The sequence below is a fragment of the Pinus tabuliformis genome, chromosome 1_2 (assembly GCF_031772625.1).
Source record: "Pinus tabuliformis cultivar Carrire ecotype Pingquan chromosome 1_2, CPIR1, whole genome shotgun sequence".
Taxonomy (NCBI): domain Eukaryota; kingdom Viridiplantae; phylum Streptophyta; class Pinopsida; order Pinales; family Pinaceae; genus Pinus; species Pinus tabuliformis.
The window spans coordinates 153,388,778-153,403,675 of record NC_142298.1 but is presented as its reverse complement, the minus strand read 5'-3'; positions in this window follow the sequence as shown (position 1 = coordinate 153,403,675).

Here is a 14,898-nt window from a genome sequence, read left to right as displayed (position 1 = left end):
GTCATTAGGAATTCACATTTTTCAGGACTAAGGGACAAGTTCATCTCAATGCATTTGGTTAGGACTTTTCCCAGATTGGACAATGCTTCCTGGAAGTTGGCCCCATAAGGGGTAAAGTCATCCATATAGATTTCCACTGCATCATGGACCAGCTCCGAGAAGATGCTCAAAACAGCTCTCTGGAAGGTAGCAGGAGCATTGCATAGCCCAAAGGGAAGGACTCGGTAGGCAAAGGTACCCCAAGGGCAAGTGAAGGTGGTCTTATCTTGGTCTTCCGGGCTGATTTGGATTTGGTTGTACCCGCTATACCCATCCAGGAAAGAGAAGAACTTCTTTCCTGCCAGTCCATCCAACACTTGATCTATGAAAGGTAGGGGGAAATGGTCTTTCTTGGTAGCTTTGTTCAATTCCCGGTAGTCCACACAGATTCTCCATTTCCCATTTTTCTTGGGAACCAACACCAGAGGGGACACCCATTCACTATCTGAGATGGGGTAGATGAATCTGGCATCCAACAGTTTTTGCAATTCTTCCTTGACAATGTCCTTAAGGGCTGGATTCATTCTCCTCTGGGGTTGCCTAACCGGCTTACAATCCTTTTTGATGTATATGTGATGGGTACAAACCGAAGGATGGACTCCTTTCATCTCCTTATAGCTCCAAGCAAAAGCATCTAGGTGACTGGCCAACAGGCTACACAGCTCCTTTTCCTGGGAAGGAGATAGAGAGGAGCTGATCTTCAACGTTCTCTCAGGGCCGAACTCCACATTCTTGACTCTGGGAGTGACAGGGTTGGTTGTACAAAGATCCACTAAGGTGCTAGCTTGGGCATCCTCCACCAATTTCTCTAAGGATAGTGTACTGGAAGTTGGATTCTGGATCAAGGTCTCAATCAAGTCATCCTCGGTTGGGGGGTCTCTTCTAGTGGTCTCTAAGGTGCACAGAGGTGCTGAGTACACCTCGTCTTCCTCTCCTTCTTCTAACCAGAGTGGTAAGTCATGCTCTAAGGAGGGTTGGGCAGGAGGGTATAGGACTAGCTGTTTGGACATAGGACCATTTTTGATGGTCATATTTCCTGCACGACAACTTATGTAAGCATCTGCAGTGGCTAACCAAGGCCTTCCCAAAATGAGAGGATATCCAGTAAGCTTTGCCTTGGGTTGCAGAACCAAGAAATCTGCAGGACATTCCCAAGAGTCGATAGAGACCAAGACATCCTCCACAATCCCTTCGGGAGTCACAGTGGAGCGATCTGCTAATTGCAGTACTGTCGAGGTCTTCCTCAAGGAACCCTAAAGATTGAGTTTGAGCATGGTGTCCCTGGTCATCACATTAATGGTAGCCCCCAGATCAATCAAGGTGTGAGGTATGATGGTGCCATTGATGTGGACATCTACTACAGGACTTCCAGGATCTAGGTACTTTGGGCAAATGACTTGTCCTAACATAAGGTCAGACAGTTGTCCTATGACATTGATGGTTGAAGCATCTTTCTTCCGCCTGCCTGGGTGTTTGAAGCACTTTTCCTTAACCAGTTTGTTGTATATTGGCACATCCTTGATGGCTTGGAGAAGTGGTATTTTTACACACAACTGCTTGAGCTCACCCATAAGCTCATCCTCCTCTGGGTTGGGTTGTGTGGTGACTGTTAGTCTCTCAGGAAAGGGTGGAATAGCCTTTGGTTCACTTTCCTGTTTATCTTCCTCATCCTCTGGGGGAGGAGGTTGGCGATCTGGTAGAGTCTTTCCAGATCGAAGGTTGATCTCCTGGATCTCCACAGCATAGGTAGGGCATGAGGTTTCCCCAGTGTATACTTGCTGGGCCTGTCTATTGTTGGGGTTCGGGTTCGGTTGAGCAGGCATTTGAGGTTGCCTTGGAGGAGCAGGAGGTAATGGCAGAGGTTGAACCGGTGGTGGAGGCAAAATGGCAGGAGGAGTGTTGTACTAGGGCCTCCACCCTGACTGAGGTGCATTCCACTGAGGCTGTGGCTGGGTATGTGAATGATATGAATGAGAAGTAGGTTGAGTGGGGTACTGAGGTGGATAAGACCATGGAGGAGGCATGGACCAGGAAGGATGAGCAGGGGGACTCCAGGAAGGCATAGGAGTCGATTGGTTGGGGCTGTAATAAGCTTGAGGTGCCCCTTGCATCCCCTGCTGATAAGGTCTAGATCCTTGTGGCCTCCTTTGGTTGAGGTAATAGAGAGGTTCAGTGGGAGCTTCTGTCCCTTGGTACATGGCTTTAAACCCAGGTAAGGTTGGACACTGATTTGTGGGATGGTCCTCCTCACAAACGAAACATACTTCAACCGAATGCAATGGGCATTCGTTCTTAGGGTGTCTCCTTGTGCACCTAGGGCAGAAGACATCCAAGGCTCTCTCAGCTTCTTCCTTCTTCTGCTAGATCCTGAATGTGTCTAGCTGCATAGAAATGGTCTGTCTCACCTCACTCTTGAGATCTTCTAATTGATTTGCAAGCTCATGTTTGGATAAAGGGACACTAGTTGAGAGGAGGTTTCCCCTACCTCGTTTCCTAGCTGCCCTGGAGTGGTTTCTAAACACAGTCTTGATGTCCTCATAAGGCAATTGGTAAATGTCCCCCCCAGCTAACATGTGAAGGGTATCTAAGAGGTCTTCAGGGACTCCTCGGAGCAGGACCAACTTGAGGGATTCAGGGTCAAGTGTGCACCTGGCCCGCTTATAGCTTAGTTGGAACCTCTCCTCATAATCCTCTAAGGACTCATCATTCCCCATGGTCATCCGAAAGATTTCTCCCTTGGTTTCCTTAGACCTACAATAATCCCTGTACTTGGTATTGAAAGCTTGCTGCATCTGAGCCCAAGTGGTGATACTATTCCCAGGTAAGCCCATGAACCAGCGTAATGCTGCATCCTTAAGAGTTGAAGGGAAGAGTTTCAGCTTTTGCTCATCTTCAGTATAGTCATAGGTTCTACAAAGGACAGCAAACTCAAACAGGAAGGTATCAGGATCTTCAGTAGTCAGACCATGGAAGTGAGGTAAGGCGGAGGGGCTAATGTTCTTCATTTTCATCTCTCCATTGGTCTCTCGGATGGGGAAGGCACCTTCTATTCTCTCATCTTCTCTTCTATTGTCAGCCATAGCTTCAGATGGAGTGGTCTCTAACTCTTCTTCTACTATAGGATCTTTTTATATCTCTGGATGTTCACGTATAGGTTCTTCTGGGTCACTGTCACCAAAGAAGAGAGAAGGGTGACTCAGTGATGTGGTGGGGGTGTTGGGTAGGAATTTGCCTGATTTATCTCGGTTCCTACGAGGCATGAAATGGGAAAGACTTTCTTTTTTGATTGTTTTTGCTTTTTCCTTTGTACCTGCAAAACTGAAACAGATTGATCTACAGCTAACTATAAAGATGCAGAATTAAACTGAAAGCAGGAAAGAACTAATCTACTTTGCTCAAATGAAATTGCAGGAATGGAAATGCTAGTCTACGCTTGCAGAAATGAAATGCTAATCTATGAAAGCAGGAAATGCTAATCTATGAAAGCAGGAAATGCTAATCTATGAAAGCAGGAAATGTTAATCTATGAAAGCAGGAAATGCTAATCTATGAAAGCAGGAAATGTCTATGCTACTTTTGCAGAATGGAAATGAAATAAACTACTTAGCAGAAGGCAAGAGTAAGAAAATAGAAGAAAAGCAACAATTACTATACTCTGACGCTTCCCCAGCAACGGCGCCAAAAAGATGGTGGGCTCCAGTATTGTAGCAATAATGCTACAACTTCTGGGGCTCCCTATCTCTAATTTTATCAACCCGGTAGTTCGTACAAACTTGGAAGCGACGGTGTTGTATGCACAAGTACTAGCTCTTGTCGCAGCTGTCACTTGGTCAGCTGGCACAAGTCCGCTAGGGCTCAAGCCAACTTCTATATGCTCTTCAGAAGAAGCTTTCTAGATGATGGACGAAGGCTATCTCGAGGGAAATTGATCTACTTTGCAAAAGTGAACTGAAAGCCAACCAAAACATGAAACCCTAGTAAACCCTAATTTGACTAGTTTGACCTCTTTGATGCAATAGTGAAAGTGCAAATGTCTAAAAAGGATACCATTACCTCTAATGATGTGAAATGCATGAAATCAAACTACTTCTATGAAAAAGAACATTGTTTTTGTATTTTTGCTTAAGTGGATGAAGTGATTATGACTTCGTTTCTTATTAGGGTTTGGCTGTGCAGAGGTGGTGCGAAGGGAGAGAAAGCTTGGGAAAGGTCAGGATGGCTAGGAGAGGTCCCAGAGGGTCCCTAGCATTAGTCCACAGAGGTCTACAAACATTCAGATGCTCGGCAACCAAGTTTGCAGGCTTCTACAGGATGTCTGCAGGGGATCCTACAGGAAACTAAGGAGTTCTACAGGAAGTATGCTAACTTCTACAGGATGTGCTGTAAGTGGAAGTTTTGGGTGATGGTGAAGTGATGGGATGGTTTGGGTGGATAGGTAAGGTGGAGATGGAGCTTGTGATGACTCAGGGGTAGAGGAACAAGATGGAGAGAGAGTGCACGGAGTTGGTTGGTGGATAGAAGGATGGCAGCAACGAAAGGTCAAAAAGATGAAGCTACGTGGCAATGGATGAGTTGGAAGGTAAATGAGCTGAACAGAGGTCCAGTAGGTGGCTTGAGGAGAGGTTAAGAAGAAGAAGAAAGGAGTAGAATGATATGGAGCAGTGTAAATAAAACAAATGACTTATGTCTTGCACCAAAAATGAGAATTCATTAACTAGTGCTACCTGTGCTTTTAAATCACTAAACAGTGATGTAAATCATGAAGAAAAGTAGTGCATGGAATTGAAATGACGAGGTATGGCTCAAGAGCGAAAGTGCATGGAAGGATCCACGATTAAACCGACTGTGTTGCAGCTTGCATGAGAGTAGAAAAGACTGCGTTTTGTTTTTTTGGTGGTTGGTATAGACTGCACCCCAATCCCTAAACAGAGATGGCAGTGATCTCTAACAACCTTTTTCTTGGAGCTCCTGTGTATTACAAACCTCCTATCCGAATCTAAGCAGCTGAAAGTAATTTAATCATAAACCAATCCTACTCAATCCTATTAACGAAATCAAATCAGCAAACTGTGTTCTTGAAATGCATATCAAAACAAGTAAACAAAATGCTGGAAAGAAAGGTGAATAACACTACAAGAAGAGGAGATCTATTGCTCTCAGGTTGGGCCCTAACCTGAGAGCTATAGCTCCCTTAAAAGCTCAGAATTAGATCCAAATCTGCTTGCCTTTATTCATAACCAAAAGTCTGATATCATGCCAAAACTGGCTTACAAAAACAAACACCGAGCTATGCTCCAAAAATTACAATATCAGTCCAAAAGTTCAAAAAGCTCCTAACAAAGGCTACGGCCTTCATATTTATACAAAATGAAGATCAAGCTGACTTCCTCCATTCGTGGAGCTTGGCTGTCCAACTGAGAGTCAAACTGCTGTAAAACTGCTGATCCTGTAGAACGTGTTGGCTGCCTTTAAGCTCGGTGGGGAGAGCTGTTAGAGCTCGGAGTGAAGGTGAAAATCATGAGGAGGGTCATCAAGACTGTGGACAACCTCCCTATGAACCCGCAATGTCACCTTTGCTGTCTCCTTGTCTCCTTTTGCGTGGTCTTTTGCTCTCTTTAATGCCAAGAACCTGAAATCATCATGTATTAGTCACATAGATATAATGCCTGCCCTTCTTCCTACAAACAACACGAATATACTAAGAAATGAATGCATAAGTGGTAAAATGTGAATGGTTGAGCAAGGTAAGTAGGCCAATATGAGCCCAAATTGTACCAAAAATTGGGGCTCATCATCACCCCCCAACTAAACTATTTGCTCATCCTTGAGCAACTTTGCTCTGGCTCCTTGTCCTTGGCCGAGAACTAGAGCCCGGAGCATGCTCTTCCTTTCCTGTTCTTGGTGGCCCTACCTTTTCTGCCCCTGGCGGTGATGATGGTGGCGCTTCCTCCCCCTTTTCCATTTCCTTGAGCCGGGCTTCGGAAGCCGATGTAGACATACCATTCAAATGCACAATATATTACCAATCGATGAAAACTTTGCTTGGTGCCTATTTCCAACTGCACCAACCAAGACTCTGCATGCACTTATGTTGGCTTTAGGGGGCTTGGACCCAAGTTCAGAGTTAGTTGCACTAACCAACAAACCCTACACTACCGAACCTTCTAGAAACAAACTGCGTAGCACAGGCTGTAGTCTCACCCGAGGCAGTATTGGGGGATGCTAGAACCTGGCTTTTATATCCATAAGGCTATGTGATGTGGTTAAGGTGTTTCCTGCAGTCTCAATTCTGATATGACCTTCGCGAACCCTTATTCATGAACTCAAGTGATTGTTAGTTAAAGAAAGTTATAAACTTCACGTAAACATCTAATCATGAATAAAATAACATTTAACAATAGATCCAGATCTTTATAGAGTACTTAAGATAAAATACACATAAATTTCATTTGGTTGCAAGAAAATATAGAAAATACACAAGGGCATAAAAATAGTCACAAAATTGCTTCAAATATCTTTTATTACTTCAAATCTTCCTTATAAAACTTTCCTGCCCCTACACACAGCTGCAGGGGCCCGTACACTCAGTTGCAGACTTACCAAGTGGTGGGCTCCAGTATTGTAGCAATAATGCTACAACTCCTGGGGCTCCCTATCTCTAATTTTATCAACCCGGTAGTTCGTACAAACTTGGAAGCGACAGTGCTGTATGCACGAGTACTAGCTCTTGTCGCAGCTGTCACTTGGTCAGCTGGCACAAGTCCGCTAGGGCTCAAGCCAACTTCTATATGCTCTTCAAAAGAAGCTTTCTAGATGATGGACGAAGGCTATCTCGAGGGAAATTGATCTACTTTGCAAAAGTGAACTGAAAGCCAACCAAAACATGAAACCCTAGTAAACCCTAATTTGACTAGTTTGACCTCTTTGATGCAATAGTGAAAGTGCAAATGTCTAAAAAGGATGCCATTACCTCTAATGATGTGAAATGCATGAACTCAAACTACTTCTATGAAAAAGAACATTGTTTTTGTATTTTTGCTTAAGTGGATGAAGTGATTATGACTTCGTTTCTTATTAGGGTTTGGCTGTGCAGAGGTGGTGCGAAGGGAGAGAAAGCTTGGGAAAGGTTAGGATGGCTAGGAGAGGTCCCAGAGGGTCCCTAGCATTAGTCCACAGAGGTCTACAACATTCGGATGCTCAGCAACCAAGTTTGCAGGCTTCTACAGGATGTCTGCAGGGGATCCTACAGGAAACTAAGGAGTTCTACAGGAAGTCTGCTAACTTCTACAGGATGTGCTGTAAGTGGAAGTTTTGGGTGATGGTGAAGTGATGGGATGGTTTGGGTGGATAGGTAAGGTGGAGATGGAGCTTGTCATGACTCAGGGGCAGAGGAACAAGATGGAGAGAGAGTGCACGGAGTTGGTTGGTGGATAGAAGGATGGCAGCAACGAAAGGTCAAAAAGATGAAGCTACGTGGCAATGGATGAGTTGGAAGGTAAATGAGCTGAACAGAGGTCCAGTAGGTGGCTTGAGGAGAGGTTAAGAAGAAGAAGAAAGGAGTAGAATGATATGGAGCAGTGTAAATAAAACAAATGACTTATGTCTTGCACCAAAAATGAGAATTCATTAACTAGTTCTACCTGTGCTTTTAAATCACTAAACAGTGATGTAAATCATGAAGAAAAGTAGTGCATGGAATTGCAATGACGAGGTATGGCTCAAGAGCGAAAGTGCATGGAAGGATCCATGATTAAACCGACTGTGTTGCAGCTTGCATGAGAGTAGAAATGACTGCGTTTTGTTTTTTTGGTGGTTGGTATAGACTGCACCCCAATCCCTAAACAGAGATGGCAGTGATCTCTAACAACCTTTTTCTTGGAGCTCTTGTGTATTACAAACCTCCTATCCGAATCTAAGCAGCTGAAAGTAATTTAATCATAAACCAATCCTACTCAATCCTATTAACGAAATCAAATCAGCAAACTGTGTTCTTGAAATGCATATCAAAACAAGTAAACAAAATGCTGGAAAGAAAGGTGAATAACACTACAAGAAGAGGAGATCTATTGCTCTCAGGTTGGGCCCTAACCTGAGAGCTATAGCTCCCTTAAAAGCTCAGAATTAGATCCAAATCTGCTTGCCTTTATTCATAACCAAAAGTCTGATATCATGCCAAAACTGGCTTACAAAAACAAACACCGAGCTATGCTCCAAAAATTACAATATCAGTCGAAAAGTTCAAAAAGCTCCTAACAAAGGCTACGGCCTTCATATTTATACAAAATGAAGATCAAGCTGACTTCCTCCATTCGTGGAGCTTGGCTGTCCAACTGAGAGTCAAACTGCTGTAAAACTGCTGATCCTGTAGAACGTGTTGGCTGCCTTTAAGCTCGGTGGGGAGAGCTGTTAGAGCTCGGAGTGAAGGTGAAAATCACGAGGAGGGTCATCAAGACTGTGGACAACCTCCCTATGAACCCGCAATGTCACCTTTGCTGTCTCCTTGTCTCCTTTTGCGTGGTCTTTTGCTCTCTTTAATGCCAAGAACCTGAAATCATCATGTATTAGTCACATAGATATAATGCCTGCCCTTCTTCCTACAAACAACACGAATATACTAAGAAATGAATGCATAAGTGGTAAAATGTGAATGGTTGAGCAAGGTAAGTAGGCCAATATGAGCCCAAATTCTACCAAAAATTGGGGCTCATCACCAAGGTCTCCGCACACTCAACTATAGGATCCTTCCCCTTCACCCGAATATAGAAATATCTTACAAAATCAAACTCATAAGTATTTCATCCATCAAGTCATTGATTTCCTTAGACTCACTAAGACATCTTTTTATACTCTTTTCTATTACAATACCATGGTTTGCAAACCATGGGAGGATCTCAAAAAAATACCAAAAGATAAGGGGTTTTGAACTTCCTAAAACTGCTTGACTCCTATTTGACCTGTGCTCCTCACGCTCCACTCTTAAAAATGCAGAGACTTACAATATTTTAACAAAATTGACCCAGGGGACCCCATCCCAATGTTGGGTTGTGTTATATTCTTTCCATGACTGGCCCACGTAGTTAACCGGGGGTTAGAGGGGGGGAGGTCACAGGGGGTTTGAAGGGCACCCCTAACCCCACTTTATGGGATCCGGGGTAGCGCCTCAGAAAATTTTGGTTTTGGAACCTATGTTAGGTTGGGCGGACCCACCTATGGTTTTGTGCATGATTTTCGCACATGTTTTTTGGATGCGATGGTTTTCGGTCCATGGTATTGGACGCGATGGTTTTTTAGTCCATGGTGTTGGATGCTTCGGCATGTATAAATATGTATTGTAACATGGAAAGGAACATAATGAAAAATCAAGCTAGTAGTCCCGGTTTTGGGATCCAGGGGAATGTCTCTTTGTATATGTGTTTTATGTGTTATTCTCTTGCATTGTTTATTTTCTGTGTTTTAGAATTCGTATGCAGGTAATTTCTGTACAGGGTTAAAACCTACATTTGGTATCGGAGTAGATTTGGTTTCAAGGGGACACCTTTGTTACCGAGGGGTTTCGCTCGGGCCTATGGTAGACCCTGTTCAGTGGGAGATCTGCGAGATCAATTCTGGTGGTGAAAGAAGATGGTGAGCAGTGGAAAGATAGAGATCGAGAAATTTAATGGTTAGAGTTTTGAGTTGTGGAAACTCAAGATGGAGGATCTATTGGTGGATAAAGATCAGTGGATCATGGTAGATTCGGGTACTAAACCAATGGGAGTGTCCGATGAAGAATGGAAGAACTTGGATCGAAAGGCAAAGAGCACAATACGATTGTGTGTCTCAGATTCATTATTGCTGAATGTATCAGGGGAAGCTACAGCAAAGGCTTTGTGGGACAAGTTAGGGACTTTGTACCAATCTAAGTCTCTGGTGAATAAATTGTTCCTGTGGAAAAAGCTGTATAACTTGAGGATGAAAGATGGAGACTCGGAGACAGAGCATCTGAATGCATTTAATATTGTGGTAAGTTAGTTAGCATCTGTTGATATTAAAATTTCAGATGAAGATAAGTGCATCAGTTTGTTGTGTTCTCTACCAGATTTGTGGGATAGTTTGGTTATTGCAATAGGTAGCAATGCAATTGCCTTGCAATTTGATAAAATAGTCTCAGCCTTGCTGACGGAGGAGATGAGACGGAAAAATATGGAGAGCCAAAATGGTTATGCCTTGTCTGTACGAGGACGGTCCCAGAACAGAAACAAAAATAAGTCATCAAGTGGGAGTTCTAAATCTCCAGGAAAACCTGTAAAGGTGGTGTGCTGGAAATGCAGAAAGGAAGGCCACTTCAAAAGGGACTGTAAATCTAAAGCTCGTGACAAAGGAAAGGGATCTGATGAGGCTCCTTCTGCAGAGGCGAAAACCACCTCAGATGAAGGTGGGGATGTGTACTTGGCTTCTTCAAGTACACATGTAGATCATGAGGCATGGTTGATTGACTCAGGTGCATCCTTTCACTTCACTCCCCATAGAGAGTGGTTCTGTGAGTATGATAAATATGATGGTGGTGATGTATTCTTGGGGGATGATAGGAAGGCTAGAATCATTGGTCGTGGAAAAGTAAAGTTGAAGCTGCAAGGTGGTAGGGTTAGAACACTTCTGGGTGTTCTGCATATTCCTGCATTAGCCAAAAATCTGATTTCTATTAGTAAGCTAGATGATGTAGGTGTAAAAACAGTGTTCGAGAAGGATACCGACAAGATGGTTCAGGGAGCACCGGTATTGATGTGGGGAGTTCGGATTGGAACTCTGTACAAGCTGCAAGGTAGCATGGTTGTTGATGGGTGCAACATTTCTGTGGTTCCTGAAAGTGGAGCAGAAAATCTACTGGTCTCTGGAAAGAAGACCATGTTGTGGCATCAAAGGCTTGGACATATTGGAGAGAAAGGCCTTCGAATACTTCATGGTAAAGGTATGGTAGAAGGTATCAGTAATAGCTCTCTAGATTTTGATTTCTGTGAAAATTGCGTATATGGAAAGCAGAATTGGCTGAGTTTCCCCTCTGGTGGTAAGAGGGCGAAACAGATATTAGATCTTTTGCACAGTGATGTGTTTGGACCTGTGAAGGTTCCATCACTGGGTAAGTTTGTGTACTATGTATCATTTATAGATGACTTCTTAAGGAATACATGGATATATTTCCTTAAGAAGAAATCGGAAGTCTTTGACAGGTTTAAAGAATTTAAGGCTCTCGTGGGAGATTAGATAGAGAAGAAGATAAAGGTGTTGAGGACAGATAATGGTGGAGAGTTTTGCAGCAAAGAATTTGAATAACTCTGTAAGAAGTGTGGTATAGCATGGCAGAAGACTACTCCATATACACCTCAGTAAAATGGAGTTGTGGAAAGAATGAATAAGACGTTGGTGGAAAGGGCAAGAAGCATGCTCAGTGGTGCCGAGTTAGGATAGGAATTCTGGGTAGAGGCAGTGGATACTGCCTGTTACCTGGTCAACAAGTCACCTTCATCAGCGTTGGAGGATAAGACTCCACATGAGGTATGGACTGGTAATAAACCCTCACTTTCACATCTAAGGGTATTTGGATGTGATGCATATGTACATGTTCCAAAGGAGAAACGAACCAAGTTGGATAGTAAATCTGAAAATTGCATCTTTATTGGGTATAAGGATGGTTGAAAGGGTTATAAACTTTGGAACCCAGTAACAAGGAAGGTTGTGTACAACTGATATGTGGTGTTCAGAGAGGTGAAAGATGTTATTAAACATGAATTCCAACCAAAGGAAACTGAGAAGATAGAGTTTGAGCTAAAGGAAGAAGAATCAGACTCTACAGTAGCGGAGGAATCAGAAGATGAAGAGCCACAAACTCCGGTTGTGAGAAGATCAGTTCGAGAAAGAAGGCAGCCAGAGAGGTATAGTCCATCTACTTTCTGTTCAAATTTTTCTTTGTCTGTTACTGATGATGATCCCAGAACTGTGAAGGAAGCAGTGGATTCAGAGGATGGAAAACTCTGGAAAGAGGCCATGGTTGATGAAATGGCATCTTTGCACAAAAATGAGGCTTGAGATCTGGTGGAGTTGTCGGCTGGGAAGAAACCCATTGGTAGCAAATGGGTGTTCAAAAAGAAGACAAATGCAGAAGGAAAAGTGGAGAAATACAAAGCTCGGTTGGTAGCAAAAGGTTATTCCCAGGTGCCGGGAATTGATTTTGGTGATATTTTTTGTCCTATTGCCAAGGTAACTTCTATTAGATTACTTTTATCTGTTCCTGCTACTTTTGATTTTGAGGTAGAACAGATAGATGTGAAGACAACATTTCTTCACGAGGATTTGGAAGAGGAGATCTACATGAAACAACCTGAATGCTTTGCGGTGAAGGGTAAGGAAGAACTAGTATGCAAGTTAAAGAAGTCTCTATATGGGTTAAAACAGCCACCAAGGATGTGGTATCAAAAATTTGATACATTTATACGGGGACTTGGCTTCACCAGAAGCAAAGCAGATCACTGTGTGTATTTTAAATTAATTGTTGACCATGTTATTTATTTGGTCATGTATGTGGATGATATGTTGTTGGTTGGAAATGACAAAGAAATTATCCATGATTTGAAGACCGAATTGTCCTCCAAATTCGACATGAAAGATCTTGGTGCTGCAAACTATATTTTGGGCATGGAAATTAAAAGAGATCAGGAAAAGAGGAAGCTCTAGTTAAACCAGACGAAGTATGTTGAGACAATACTGCAAAGGTTTAATATGCAGGATAGTAAACCGGTGAAGGTTCCTATTCCTGTAGGTGTGAGGTTATCTGCTGAACAGTGTCCCAAGACACAAGAAGAGGAAGAGGACATGTCCCGTGTTCCATATGCAAGTGCAGTCGGTAGCCTGATGTATGCAATGGTCTGTACTAGACCAAACATTGCACATGAAGTGGGAGTATTGAGCAGGTTTATGTCAAAACCAGGGAAGGAGCATTGGACAGCAGTGAAGCGGGTTTTCAGGTATTTGCGTGGCACTAGTGATTATGGTTTGTGCTACCAAGGAAGACCAGGATTGGACAGAGTGTTGGACATTAGTGGCTTTGTTGATGCAGATTGGGCTGGAGATCTGGATCAGAGAAGATTTACAAGTGGGTATGTGTTTAACCTATTTGGAGGTGCAGTCAGTTGGATGAGTAAGAAACAATTTGTGGTGGCACTGTCAACTACAGAGGCAGAATACATGGCAGCCACTCATGCAAGCAAGGAAGTAGTTTGGTTGCAGAGATTGTGTTCAAGTATGGGGTTAGTACAAGAAGCTATAAGGATAGACTGTGACAGCCAAAGTGAAATTTTCTTGGCAAAGAACCCTACATATCATTCAAAGACAAAGCACATTGATGTTCAGTATCACTTTGTGAGGGATATGATAGAAGACAAAAAGGTGTTGCTGGTAAAGGTGGACACATTGAAGAATACTGCAGATGCATTGAAAAAATCTGTGAGCTCTGAGAAGTTCTTTTGGTGTAGAGAAACAATGGGCGTTGTAGGGATGGATAAAGGACTAAGCTCTCTTGTGGCCCCCTATGGAAAGAAAACAACAAGTGGGAGAATTTTGGGTTGTGTTATATTCTTTCCACGACTAGCCCACGTAGTTAACCGGGGGTTAGAGGGGGGGAGGTCACAGGGGGTTTGAGGGGCACCCGTAACCCCACTTTATGGGGTCTGGGGCAGCACCTCGGAAAATTTTGGTTTTGGAACCTATGTTAGGTTGGGCGGACCCACCTATGGTTTTGTGCATGATTTTTGCACATGTTTTTTGGACGCGATGGTTTTCAGTCCATGGTATTGGATGCGATGGTTTTTCGGTCCATGGTGTTGGATGCTTCAGCATGTATAAATATGTATTGTAACATTAAAAGGAACATAATGAAAATTCAAGCTGGTAGTCCCGGTATTGGGATCCAGGGGAAATCTCTGTGTATATGTGTTTTATGTGTTATGCTCTCGCATTATTTATTTTCTGTGTTTTAGAATTCGTATGCAAGTAATTTTTGTACGAGCTTAAAACCTACACCCAACAGGCCCCCAACACAATTATGTGACTTGTCCCTGAGTCACTCCATTGGTACTCTTTGGATATTTTCTTTCAGGCTAGTGAACAAAGACTTCAATGGGTGAAGCACCTCTGTGCATTGAACTGCTACCTGTCAAACTTCTTCGACCAACTTTTCTGTAGTTGGCCCTTCTACTGCTAAGTCGATGGTTCACTGCATCTGCTACATGCCCTTGAGTGTGCCTTCCACGGTCTATGAGTGTTTCCCTACTTCTTCTTCCCGTGGATGCATCCATGCAGTGATGATCTACATCTTCTTTTGCAACTCCTCAATCTATTCTTATAGGGATGTCCCCTATTTCAATCGGGTGAACCATTGCATAGGGGCTAAGGTGTGTGCCTTTGCCTTTATCTCATTATATTGTAGATGCTTATCTCAAATGGCAACTTCAATCTTCTTCACATGTGGGTCCTCCTACAACGAGGCCTACAGTTCTAGAGTTTCTTCAAATAGTTGGCTACACTCTTTGACTGCAATGTCAAGCTTCGCCCTGTCTGTTCTGATGGTAGCCTCACGCTACTCTCGGATCTCTAGTGGTGTGGTGGGTTGCAAGTTCAATTGAAGCTCAGTAATTTGTAGCTACATATCGAAGTGAATTTTATCCACCTGCAACTTTGATTCTCTAAATGCATTTGCTAGCTGCTACACTTTTTCTTTAGAAGCAGCCTCAGACTGAATATGGAGCTCGGGAAGCTCACTGCATACTCTGGAAATGACCTACTCTAACTACGCCATTCTCACAACTACCTCATCATGATCCTAGAGAG